The sequence below is a fragment of the Portunus trituberculatus genome, chromosome 39, assembly GCF_017591435.1.
Source record: "Portunus trituberculatus isolate SZX2019 chromosome 39, ASM1759143v1, whole genome shotgun sequence".
In the NCBI taxonomy this organism is placed as follows: domain Eukaryota; kingdom Metazoa; phylum Arthropoda; class Malacostraca; order Decapoda; family Portunidae; genus Portunus; species Portunus trituberculatus.
Window position 1 is genome coordinate 4,663,449 of NC_059293.1, and position 12,500 is coordinate 4,675,948.

A 12,500-nucleotide genomic window follows, 5' to 3' on the forward strand; every position below is an offset into this window, starting at 1 on the left:
AAAAAAAACAACTCATATATAAGTGATAAGGAATACAAGTCTTTCAAATACACAATAAAAAAAATATATAGTGTGCGCTTGTGTGCACGCTTGTGTGTGTGTGTGTGTGTGTGTGTGTGTGTGTGTGTGTGTGTGTGTGTGTGTGTGTGAGTTCTTTTACGGTTGACGGCTCCACCTCGTCAGCCATCAAAGTACACGCCCAGCAAAAAATGTGTCAAGTTCTTAAATTTGTTTCATTTGTAACTAAAAATAACGATGTACCATTCTATATTAAGCGAAAGGTATTTCAAGCAGCCTTAATGTCTAGTATCTTATACGGGTGTGAGTCATGGCTAAACGGTAACATCAAACCAATTCACAAATTGTATATGTGGTGTGTCAAACAGCTCTTAGGGGTAAGGAAAAATACTTGTAATGATTTATGTCTAATAGAACTTGGCTTACCACTTGTGTACGTACTGATCAAATCTAAACAAAGAAAGTTTTTCTCGCGAATGTGGAGTGAGAGAAGAAACATGGCAGATGATCCATGGGCCCATGCTGTTCGGATGATTTCTGTATATAATTTTCCTACAGTTTACTATGTACAAGATCTAATTAACAACAATTTTGACGATGTACGGCAGGCTATTGACGGTATTAAGGAAAAGTTAAGAGCATCTCAGTCGTCAAGAGTACATTTATATTGTCCACTAAATCAGAGCTTAGACGTGCATGTAATTTACAATTCGAATGTAAGCGTTAAAGAATTTGAAAGAATATCTTGGTCAAGATTACGTTTAGGTGGTCATTCTTTGGCGATAGAAGAAAGGCGTTTGAACCGGCGGGGTCGTGGTCGTCTACCGCTGGAGGAAAGACTTTGCATCTGTGGTGAAGTTCAAACGGAGCGTCACGTCTTCGAACAGTGCCCTCGGTCTTTGCTTTTACGTCAGCAGTATGGCGTGACGACGTTAAAGAATTTAGTCTGCGAAAGAAATTATTTCGACAGTTTGTCATGTAATCCACAATATTCTAAATGTTTATGTATAAATATAAACCCAGTGAGTGTGTGCATTTGTTGGAATACTATGATTATCCAGTGCTTCAACGGATTTATGAAAATATTTTAAAGAATTTGACGAAATTTGTGTAAATATGTTGGACCATAGTTGTATTATATGTATGTTATTTATTTATTCCATGGTCAATAAACTATCTATCTATGTGTGTGTGTGTGTGTGTGTGTGTGTGTGTGTGTGTGTGTGTGTGTGTGTGTGTGTGTGTGTGTGTGTGTGTGTGTGTGTGTGTGTGTGTGCGTGCGTCTGCGTGTATGTGTGCGTCTGCGTGTGTGTGCGTGTGTGGAAGTATGCATGTGTGTATGTGTGCATGTGCGCTAGTGTGCAGGTGTGCTAGTGTGCGTGTGCACATGTGCGTGTGTCCTCAGCATCAACAAAACAAGAACACATCGTTACAAAAACCAAGCTTCACCACCACAACAATAAAAATAAATAAATAAATAAAATATGTAAGAATACAATAAAAAACACAAACATCCATCTAAAATTAATGAACCAAAATGCACTTATAAAATCACACTTTACCATTAACGAGGCAGCGATGAGTCGGAGGCGGAGTAGGAGTGAGTGTATCCTCGCCAGCACCGAAGCCAGCCAGCCATGGAGAGGGAAACGGCAATCACAACACTGCACTCACCCATTCACGTAACACCGGGTTGAAGGAGTAATGAACTTTAGTTCTTTTTCTCTTAAATCACTTGTGAAACATGGAGGTGTTTGCACTGTAACGCTACTTAACTTTGCATGTACACTGGCTCTTTCAGGTAACACTGCATCGAGCTAACACTGGGTTAAAAGGGTTATGAGAATTAAGTAGTTTTTCTATTTTCTTCATGTCATTAATAAGTTCTCGATTCCTTAACACTGTATAACTATTTTCCTTAGCACTGTAAAGATTACCACAGTGGTGAGGTAAGTACGTAACAATGGATAGACAGTGAGAAAAAAAATACGTTTTCCAAAATTTCTGCAAGTCACTAGTTATGCATTTACTCCTTTGCACTGTAGCACCATTCAACTTGATACAGTAACGACATCAACACTTTAGTTGGGTAATGCTTGTTGTTCTAAGACAATATTTTCTCTACCAGATTAGCTAGTTGTTCAGCAATTTCTTGTTGATCTACTAACGAAAACTAAGTAGTTATTAACGCCAATCTATACATACATCACGGATATGACGTAACACCACTACTGTACATCTGAAATACTCTCACTCTGTTTACACTCAATCCGACCCTGTGTCATTGTGCTCCAAGTCGACACACATACACACACACTTCACAAGCCAGAGGACCGGGGTTCGATTCCCCGGCCGGGTGGAGATATTTGGGTGTGTCTCCTTTCACGTGTAGCTCCTGTTCACCTAGCAGTGAGTAGGTACGGGATGTAAATCGAGGAGTTGTGACCTTGTTGTCCCGGTGTGTGGTGTGTGCCTGGTCTCAGGCCTATCCGAAGATCGGAAATAATGAGCTCTTGAGCTCGTTCCGTAGGGTAACGTCTGGCTGTCTCTTCAGAGACTGCAGCAGATCAATCAGCGAAACACACACACACACACACACACACACACACACACACACACACACACACACACACACACACACACACACACACACACACACACACACACAGAGAGAGAGAGAGAGAGAGAGAGAGAGAGAGAGAGAGAGAGAGAGAGAGAGAGAGAGAGAGAGCGATTATTAGGTAATCACTTATAACACGTCCATCTTCCTTACCGCACCACCCCACTCCCATCTTCCAAACAAGCTTGGGGCCATGTTGTGAATCGCGCTAACTATACCTTACGGCTGAGGTTAAGAGATTCTCAGGGCGATGAAGATGCGTACATCTTAACGGCGTCGTTAATAAACATGTGAAACCTCTTCTTTACGTCTGCATATCGCAACTTAGGTATTTTAATATCTAAATAACTTTAACAGTTACTACCTGCCGAAAACTGGCGGTTTGTTTCACTTCTGTTCACCGAGTAACGATATTAACAAATTAGAGTGAGCCTCTATCAGAACGCCTAACCTGCCTCTAAAGCAAAAGGAAACTGACTGAACTACGTGGAAAGCCGTCACTGATGGGCTTATGATTGGCCTCTCCACTGAAAACATATGATTGGCGGGACAGTTCTATAAATGTTATGACATCCCGCTACCTACAAATGCCAGTTGTAAACAAAAGTTATATATAAAATTTCAATTTTCCTCTTGACTGGTGCACAGCTCGCTGGACATGGAAAATCTCGAATTTCTTTCACATTCCAGAGCGCTATTACAGACATACTACACGCGTATACCACACAATTCCTATCGTTCATGGCAAGGTCGCCGAGCCTTCTACATGCCATGTGAGCTGCGGCTGTATTATAAAGATTTACCACATTAGGGTGGATCGACACTGGGGCGGATTGACCTACTTTTGAGTCGAATGTTTATATAATCGGAAGCGAACGGTGGTTAGCCATCCCTGGTCGATTCTCAGATTAAGTAAGCAACCACGAAAGGATAGTCACTATAACACCTTTTTCACGTCACACCGATTTATTGTATTTCAATTGCACTCGGTCGTGTATTCAGCCACTTGCTGGCTCACACAGTAAGCAACAACCGCCAACTAGTCACTAGAACACCTATTTCATGTTACACTTATCACGTGTTTGCATCATCGCAAATAATGATTGCATGTGAATGGTGCCTGAAAAGAAATAGATCTTCGAAACCTCGACACCGCTCTAGCAGCACCAGCGGCCTCGCGCGGACTTGCTCCCGTGACCAGAGTACAGGAAAACAGCAAAGCTTCGAATACTGTTATGGAGCCTCATCAAAGCTCGCATTGCCGCGATACTTGTATTTCACTGTTTGAGAGGCAGGCACATTCTTAAACACGGTGCTGGGAAATCTGAAAACTGAGATGGCCCTCGCCTCACCCTACGGCAGCGTTGCAAGAAACAACATAATGAACACGACGAGGCTGACAAGGAAATGAGGGATGACCATTACTGACGTTCGTCTCTCAAGCATTCTTCTCTCCCTCTCACAAACCTCAATACACTCTCTTTTACTCTTGCCCACGCTTGTACCTGTTATTACGACATCCCTCGATGTTCTTGTTATTTGATGCTCTCGTCTGTCAGCTAATGAGCACTAGGAGCCCACCTAATAAAACATGCGTACTTCTTCCTCTTCACAATCTTAGAGACTGCCGGGCGCCGGCCCGGGCATCGACTGCGGGATCCCGGGCTGACGATGTCTAGGAGTGGAAATAGGAATTTCACTTCTATTGTTAGAGAAAATTATTACACATTTATCAGTTGTTTTTTTTTTTCAATTCGTGTAATAAAGTACTAAGGGTTTTAAAGTACATGAACAATAAGAAATACAAATACATCTACATATTCAAACCAGGAAAAACTGTCGTACTGTAACATTTTTCCACCTCCGAGTTGCTTCTCTTTTCTTCTTCTTCTTCTTCTTCTTCTTCTCCTTCAATATAAGATAGACGTTTTTTTTATATAATGTGGAGTTACTAATGAGCGAAATACATAGGTACTTAAATGTACACTGTAATACAAATGAGAGAAAATTACCGTACTTCTGTTACGTTCTTTTAGGGAAATTCTATTTGTTTATTACTAAAGCAGGAGTGATAAGATACGTAGAACATTAAGAAAAAGCTAAAGTATGAAAATGGAATAGAAAATTAAGTCAGATGTGTAGTTGAGTTAAATAAGATATGATATCCTTCTACATTCCTTTAAAGCAAAGTCATATTTCAGATTGTTACGATTCACAGAAGCAAGAGTGGATAAAATACGCTGAAATTTCATAAAGCAAATTATTACATCGAAAGGGAAGAAGGAAACGAGTAAAAAAATTTGCTTCTAAATTGACGAACTAAATAATTACTGTTCATTCTACATTGGACTACTATGATACAAAATTAATAAAATGCATAGAAATTTAACCAACAAGTAAGCATATAAAAAACAAGATAAATTAGTAGTTTAGATTCTGAGTTGACTAAACTATAATTTTACTCTCCATTATAAATAATTACATTCAGAGATCTATGAAATACTTTGGAAACAATATACGATTTAATGAAATATCAAAAATATAAAGAGCAAAAAACAAGCTAGCAACAGAGATTCTGAGTTTATCAAACATGAAGCAACTCTCTCCTCTCTGTCATGGCGACCGGACTCGGAAAGCGAAGTTTGCTATTGTTGATAACGTGATGGCAAGCAGCACACACGTACCCTGCTGCCTTGTAATCCTGCTGGGGTGCTTTTGTCTCCTCTCATTTCTTGGATACAAATTACAATATTTCGACCCTATATTTACCTTAATTTAGGTCGTATGGGGCCCGCCGAGGCAGTTCTATTGGTGATATGGTTTTTCTTACGAAGCCTTGAAAGTCCTTTTCTATTAGGCCTTTTGGTGAAACTTTGTTTCGTAACCCAAAGCTAAAGATATCCAATCTACTTTCTACGGTACCCATCCTTATTTCTATACCTATCTAACTGTTTTACCGTTACTATGGTTGATGGTCATTGTCCTTTTCCTAATATTATAGATAAACAGTGGTGTTGTCAGGGTTCTTTCTTATCCTATTGCTCATCAATGATCTTCTTAACCAATTTCCTTGTTATATTCACTCTTAAGGCCTATCTACACGAGCGGGCCTGATCGGCGGGCTTGACCGTTAACAGGCATATTTGACGGGCAAACGATCAAATTGCCCGAAATCCCGCCGAGCGAAATCACTGAGCTGGTACAAGGTAGCTGGAGTTTCTACCCTGCCAGACGCAAGAGAATATCGTGATCCACAGCGGGCCTTCATTCCACATCCCACGGCATAGTAGCACTTAGTAGTTCATGAAGTATTATTGCAGTGCTTCCCAACATACTTCTTTTCTTTAACCAATCTTTACACTATATCCTTTTCTTCTTTTTCTTCTTGAGACACAAAGCTATTATCATAGAGCACAAAATCTTTTTCTTGACAATGCTAAGCACCATGGTTCTCGTTCCGCACTCCACCCGCTACTGGCAACATCGTCGGGCAGGCCCGGCTGTTCATCACTTCGGTCGTGTGGACAACATTCACGGGCAGGCCCGCCAGAATTTGCCCGTTAACGGGCAAACCCGCCGATTAGGCCCGCTCGTGTAGACAACAGGCCTTTACGCTGATATACCACCCTTCGTTTTTCATCGTCTTTTAGTAAGCGCTCAACCCTTTAAAAAATTAACGGCTCACTTAGGGAAGCCACAGATCGCCTGATTTCTGATCTCTCTCTGAAATATATCATTGGACAGAGCAAACTCAATGTTATTCACTCTCTCAGAAACACAGTTCCTTCATCTATTAACCGTCGCTTTTCTTGAACGACATTCAACTTTTCCCTCTTCTACAATGACGTTTTTTTTTTTTTTTTTTTCACCGACGATGGACGAGTGCTGTGAGTTTATTCACAAGAATACATGATGGACTACAAACTGAATAGGTTCACAATCGTCCTGTTTTGCTTTATACATCACAGCTAAATCTTATGGACAGCATTCTCAAACAACATACTTGGAAATTTTATTTCATTATCAATATGCAAAGAACAGAATAGCAAACTCTATCTGTGTCTCTTACCGTCTATGCTCCATGTGTCCATTTTCTTTGTACCAGCTTTATGTTCAGCCTCTTTCTCTTCATCAAAATCTGTGGCAATCATTGTTGATTTCAATTCTAAAAATTTCGTTACCTTGGAAATCATTGATATCGCGCTGCACTGAGTCACTACGAATGTGTGACAGCTGGCGTCACTGAAGCGTCGGGTATTTTACTGACACTGAACTGACACGACATTATTATGCTACTGATGATATGCCAATCGATCTTAATCAACCTGTTTATTTTTTATCATTATTTATCTATTTGTTTATATAGCTTTTCACGCAATAAAGTATTTCTTACATCATCACTTCACCTTAATGTTGTGACACGGAGGTTTATCTTTCAAGATTATTTCATACTCCCTTCTTTTCTATTTTTTTTTTTCACGTGAACAGTGAACAGTGACGCCGTGTTAGAAGGTAGTGTTTCCAAGCTCTTCTCGGATAACTTTTCTTGTTCTATTTTCACAAATATACGTTCAAACGGCGTCACGTATACTGAAAACACTGATCACCTTCAATACCGCAACAAACAGTGAACTCTTTCTGTGATGGATGTTCTTCTCAGCAGCGTACAAGCAAGTGGTGTCGATAGTAAACATAAGGGAAGCTGTAAGAAGTCAGCAAGCCTGCATGGCACGCCCTGCATATAACTTACATAATTATATCCTCCTATCATACATACTTATCCATAGTTCTGCGTAATATTTTAAACCCCTATGTTCTTCATACGACCTTATTCCCACAGTGTAGTAGAGTCACCCGCTCGAGTTAACTTCTTCCATCTGTTGCTATTCATTGTGTCCTCTTATTGTAATCCAAGTTTATTCATGTCACACTTCACCACGCCTTTCCATCTTTTGTCTACCCACACTCCTCTCCGCAACTGGTATCAGCATTGCCTTCTTAAGTTCTTTTTTTTTTTCTCTCATTTATCTTTCTCATATGTCCAAAATATCTCAGCCTTGCCTCTCTTGCCTTATTTTTTATGTTACACACTCCACACATGCTTCTTATCTCTTCACTTTCTCTCAAAGCCCATTGTTGACTCGGCACCAAAAATGTAATTAAGTGGTGCATTCCAATAATTTATCAGTCTATTTATGGAAGTATCTTTCCTTCTCTTCTCAAATCTAAAGTAATTAAACTTGAATCCGTTATTTCTCGTCATTTTCAGCTTAACAATCCTAAGTACCTGGTCTGCATCATCCTTGTCTTATACTCAACATATATCAGAAGGCGACTTTTCTCCCGTCTAAAATATAACGTAAATAAACTTGAATCCATCACTTCTCGTTCATTTCAGTTTAGTAACAGAAGTATCTATTTTTCATCACCCCTGTCACATCCCTTACATATATCAGGACGCCGCTTTTCTCCCTCAAGGTGTACTAAAAGCGAACGGCTGCACTCTGCATTTCGTTACCGGCAGCTCCCTCTTACATAATATCTATTACCCACATAACTCCGCTCCATCAAACTTGTTTTTACCAGCCAGCACCCTGTACTCTGCTTCTCTATGGCGGGAAACACACTCCGGCTGCCGTGAATCAAAGCCACTTCCCGATGCGCCGCTACAGAATACTCCAGTATTTCCACAGTTTTACTACGACTGCGATAACTGCCTCTCGCTCCCCTCTCATCCTCCGTCACATTGCTACACAGGCACGAGTCTGTGAACACAGTGTCTCCGTCATCTTTAACAATAATGTCAGTTTGTTGATAGAGTATGGAGTACATTGTAGTTGTAGGTGCAACGATATTGTAATTTTCAAGTTTTATATCTATAATTATATCAACTTTATTAGTTACATTATTCAGTCACATATTGTGGATGTCAAATTTGTGAAAAATATTCACTTAATTTTCCTTTTATTTCCTTCAAAAGACACTGTCGGTCTCACGTTTTTATGTATATGATATCAGCGTACTACTTTTAAGTGTTAACGTAGTGATCACTTCGTCTTTACGAACATTCAATTCTATTCCCATTTTCTACCTTTGAGACACTCCCACAGCCACGCTCCTGCATCTCTACAAAATATAAACGTACTATTTGTAAATCTTAACACCCTATCTCTTCATATTTACTAACACTATCTTTTTTTCCTCTCTCCTCCCATTTTCTTATATGCACTATCAGAGACACACACCTTTACCACTATCAAATAACTGGTCACTACATACATAAACTCCAAGTCATTATCTTTACTTAAACTTAATTGTATTCACATTTTCCATATTAAAGGCACTCACTCCATCACACCTCTACATCTCCATCAATTAAGTACATAAGACAAGCAAAGTTTATTTCAGTGTCCGTTTTCAGTTAAGAACGCAAACTCTCTTCCTCTCATTACGTTCCAGGCACTCAACCTGACACCTTGACCTAATCATATGTGTGTGTGGAGGGGGGGGGGATAACTCTTCCTTCTGTCTTATGAATTTCAATGTCTTATCTTCAAACTGCTTTTGTAAATTCAGTGATTATTTGATTTTTCTCAAAATACACTAGTCTTCACAATATCATACTCCAAACTTTTCATCTCATCACTAACATTCACTTCTTTGTATACTCAGCATAAATCAATTTTACCCAACTATATTCTTATTTTCAGAACCTGTTAAGAAATATCAGCTATGAAGAGAAAGGTTTGGGAACAATTGCACTTCATCTTTTACACATACTTTTAGCTGAAGCAGCAACGCCAGTCTTTATGTTATGTCTCGCAGTCCTACACGGATTCTCATTTGTTTCGACATCCTATCTCTACTTCTTCTAAAAAGCTGCAGGGAAATTCATCAGTCTGTGGGGATGTCTTCGTGATTCTAGTGTTAGTTCAAGAAGGATTTCGCGCCATAGATAAAGAAAGATATGGTAATAATCCAACTATAGTTACATTTGTGTCTATTACAAGCTCAAACTAATAATACAAGCTCTGACAGTAAAATGTCTTATCGTTTATGAGTAAAAACGCAAATATTAAAAGTTCTTATATTTAAGAATATAAGACTTCATAATGAAAGGTGAAAATATTTAAGAGTACTAACCATAAGACTGAAAGTTCCATTGATTTGAGAATACTATCTGATATTGAGTAGAGATAGATTTTTTTTCTCCATGCAGCCCTAAACTATTGAAAGCTCAGATGACTTAAGATATAAGCCCTACATAATACTTCAAGTTCAGATTATTTAAGAATACAAGACCTGATAATGAAAAAAAGTTCAAATCGCTTAAAAACAGAACACATATCTCAAATATACTACAGTCTTTGCACCACTATCCTTGCTCTTTCTTAGCATTTCAGTCTAAAGAATTTATTTGCATAAAAGCGAAAATAACAGATTATATGGTTGCAAGGAGATTGCAGAACGAATATACATAAGTTTACAGAAGTCGTAGATTATGAGGGAAAAGTGGCTGACGGTGAAAAGCTTAAAGTAACAAATTCGTATTTCCAAAAGTTTCAGTGTCTGGTCGTTTCTTTCACTGTGTTCTGGTGGAAGCTATTATGTTTTTATTCTCTCTTTCTTTTCTTTTTAATGACTAGTGGTTGTTGAAAAGGATATTTGGTGCTTTCAAGAATGTCTTTATAATGAGGTGGCCACGAGAGTTCAACTTTTTTTCCACTTTTCTGTTTTATTTATTTGTTTGTAAGTGTGTTTTTATTACTACTAGAGGTTGGAAAACTTACATGCCTATTTCCTCAACCCAACAGTTACATGGTCTTACACACACACACACACACACACACACACACACACACACACACACACACACACACACACACACACACACACATAAACACACACCATCAGTAAAAAACATCCTTTTATTCTGAATACTCCTCTCCTTGGGCTTTAAAAACACTCCTGATGAGAGCTCGGGGCGTCTCAGAAAACAAGCCTTTGTCATACATAATAAACATCGTAGAAATAGGACGTTGATTGCTGGAGGCTACAAGACTATGCACTAAAAATATTTGTTTATTGGCTCTTACCAAGGTAAATATGAAAATATAGTTCTGTTTGGGTTGGTCAATTAAATCCCTGAGATGTCTTCTTTTTTCCTTTTAAAAGTTGAAGTAACAGGACACTGGAAGGAGGAAGAGTGAATCTTTTTTCTGTTCCAGCCATCACGTGATTTAGCAGGAGCTGTGAACAAGTTACTGGAGGACAGAGGAATGTAAATGGAAATTAATTAAGGTGTATAGTGAAAAATTATATCATCTTGTCCTTCATTTGTACAAAGAAGATTGGCTCAGGGAGAAAAAAAAGCATGCTAAAGTTGTTGTTTCCAGTTTTAATTCAGCAAAAATGAATGAATTAATAAATTAATAAATGAATTAATAATAACAAAATGAATTAATAAACACTGAATATATAAATAGACGTACGTCAATTTACGTAGTTTCATGATACATACATGATGAAGAGGTTGCCCACAAAAAGTAATCTAGTCTTCCATCTCAAGAATCTCACGCACTTTATATCTCTGCCCGCAATCATGCCAAGTCTGTTCTTCAATTTGCCAAACACTCTTTCATAAGTAGAAAATGTCAAAATCTTCCAAACTCAAAATCCCCTCGAGACTTCTGGCATCTAGCCAAAAACATCTCAAATAACTTCACTTCTTCATTTTCCCTCCTTTATTTCATCCTGATGGCACCACTGCCATCTCTTCTGTCTCTAAAGCTGAACTCTTCTCTCAAACCTTTGCTCACATCTCCACCTTGGACGATTCTGGGCTTGTCCTTCCCTCTCCTCCTCCCTCTGACTATTTCATGTCTACAATTAAAATTCTTCGTAATGATGTTTTCCATGCCCTCGCTGGCCTAAACCCTCGGAAGGCTTATGGTCCTGATGGGGTCCCTCCTATTGTTCTCAAAAACTGTGCTTCCGTGCTTGCACCTTGCCTGGCCAAACTCTTCCAACTTTGTCTATCGACTTCTACCTTTCCTTCCTGCTGGAAGTTCGCCTACATTCAGCCTGTTCCTAAAAAGGGTGACCGTTCTAACCCCTCAAACTACCGTCCTATAGCTTTAATCTCTTGCTTGTCTAAAGTTTTTGAATCTATCCTGAATAGGAAGATTCTCAAACATCTGTCACTTCACAATCTTCTGTCTGATCGCCAGTATGGCTTCCGTCAAGGTCGCTCTACTGGTGATCTTCTGGCTTTCCTTACTGAGTCTTGGTCATCCTCTTTTAGAGATTTCGGTGAAACTTTTGCTGTAGCGTTAGACATATCAAAAGCTTTTGATAGAGTCTGGCATAAAGCTTTGATTTCAAAACTGCCCTCCTACGGCTTCTATCCTTCTCTCTGCAACTTTATCTCAAGTTTCCTTTCCGACCGTTCTATTGCTGCTGTGGTAGACGGCCACTGTTCTCCTAAATCTATTAATAGTGGTGTTCCTCAGGGTTCTGTCCTGTCACCCACTCTCTTTCTATTATTCATTAATGACCTTCTTAACCAAACTTCTTGCCCTATCCACTCCTACGCTGATGATACCACCTACATCTTTCCACGTCCTTTCAGAGACGACCAACCCTTCAGGAAGTCAACAGATCACGCAGGGACGCCACAGAACGCCTGACTTCCGATCTTTCTAAGATTTCCGATTGGGGCAGAGAAAATCTAGTAGTTTTCAATGCCTCAAAAACTCAATTCCTCCATCTATCAACTCGACACAACCTTCCAGACAACTATCCCCTCTTCTTCAATGACACACAACTGTCTCCCTCTTCCACAATGAATATCCTTGGTCTG

At 39.3% G+C, this 12,500-nt stretch overlaps 1 protein-coding gene and 1 long non-coding RNA gene across 2 annotated transcripts in view; one reads left to right on the forward strand and one right to left on the reverse strand.

Moving 5' to 3' along the window:
- The window catches only part of LOC123515625 (putative neural-cadherin 2), a 361,909-nt gene that overhangs the window by 164,174 nt on the left and 185,235 nt on the right, over window positions 1-12,500 (forward strand). The gene's annotated exons all lie outside the window — the stretch shown is intronic.
- LOC123515626 lies at window positions 691-3,708 on the reverse strand. Its single transcript, XR_006677918.1, has 3 exons — window positions 3,694-3,708; window positions 1,581-1,942; window positions 691-964 (listed from the first exon to the last, which is right to left on the reverse strand). It is a non-coding gene; the product is annotated as an uncharacterized LOC123515626 (long non-coding RNA).